Raw genomic sequence first — 1,792 nt, forward strand, 5'->3', positions numbered from 1 at the left:
GATAGATAGATAGATAGATAGATAGATAGATAGATAGATAGATAGATCTAACGACAATGCATGTGTGTTTAAAGGCCTGTCTGTTAGTAAAATACAGCATAAACTACTGGACTGATGTTCATGAAACTCTTAAAAAGTTATTATTGGGTGTATTAAGTTCTGGAGTTAACCCAGTCTGACATGACAAGTAATCGCCCTTAACAGACACAAAAATGGATTTAACTCAAGTGTTGTGTAGATATTGCATCAAGATTTGGTGCAAGGACCCACAAAATTTACAACAAGCCCCAACAGTTGCTGAAGATCTTTGTTCAGAACAGTGGAGTTAATTGGAGTCAACTTGGTTTTCTGTTTGCAAAATATCGTATGACACACCGAGAAGATTTTAATGAAGCTTGCAGAGATTAATACATAAAAAAGTGCATCTGCAACTGACTTTGAGATGGTACAATAGTTTTACAGATATTGACCAATGCGGTAGTAGTTGAGAGTCATTCATAACACATAGTCTGAGTGTGCATCTCACATCGCCTGAAGCTGCACATAATGTTATTTTCAAGGTTTGACTAAAATGGCTGTAACTCTTAACTTTTTTCGACATACGATGATTTCATTTTATGACTCTGGCATGATCTGCAATCTAATATTAGGCCTTTATTTATTTATTTATTTATTTATTTATTTATTTATTTATTTATTTATTTATTTATTCAAGTTTTCTGCATCTTTAGCCTTATTTTGTTCGTTTCTTTTGTGATTGGAAACAGTAGGCGTGGCTTAACACTGAAACATTACAACACAGCATACAACAGGTTGATTAATTTTCAATTAAAAAAAACTAATGATAATAACAACAACACCAATAATAATAATCCTACACAGTTAAAGCAAATAATTTAGCAGAGTTTTGTTTGTCTGAATTGTTTAGTTCTCTCCAGCCTTTCTGATTCCAGAAAATCACCAATTTTCACATTCAACTTGTTTTTAATGACAATTTGATGAATCTTTTACTTCATATGTGAGGACAGTTTCATTTCTTTTTTAAAAATGTTTTTTATTTTATTAGAACTATGATCTGAAAATAATGCTTACTTTTTTGAAGATGATTCAATCTGGATTAAAAAGAATAATCTTATAAAACCTTGTCATTACACAACCCTTCGTTGTCAATTGTCAGCTTTATTTATATTATTCTCTTTGCTTTGCTTTTATCTTTTCTGCTGCGTTTTTCATTAGGTTTTGATAACTATGGTTTTGTTGGAGTGCTATTCTTGTCCAGGTCCCTCTTGAAAAAGAGATTTTTATCTCAAATGTTTAAATAAAAATAGAAAATGAGCGAGCAAAATGAGCTCAACATGAAGCAGGAAATGCAAATAGTCATTAAACAGGTGAGTTTAAAACACTGACATGTTCCTTTTGGTTTTATTGGCCTGAGCATCATAAATCAGTGAGCGGCCTCACAATGAACAGGCCTGATGGCAGCAGCTCCTTCCTTCATTAAAATCATGACCCACCAAAACATGTTTAAAGCAACGTTTTGTTGTTTTTGTTGTTGTTGTTTTGTTTTGGATCATGTAAATTGGTTTGATCCAAGAAAAATAAAATCCTCACGGATAGACACCATTAATTTGTCTCACTTGTTTTTTTTTCATAGTCACAAAGAAAAGGCACAAAATAAAACATCAGTCAGTTCTTGGATTGATTAAAAAAGATCTGGTCATAAACTCCAGGCCTGCAGAGCAAATATAATAATAATAATAATAATAATAATAATAATAATAATAATAATAAT

Source organism: Nematolebias whitei, chromosome 12 (genome assembly GCF_014905685.2).
Source record: "Nematolebias whitei isolate Nwh7 chromosome 12, NemWhi1, whole genome shotgun sequence".
NCBI classification, from domain to species: Eukaryota; Metazoa; Chordata; class Actinopteri; order Cyprinodontiformes; family Rivulidae; genus Nematolebias; species Nematolebias whitei.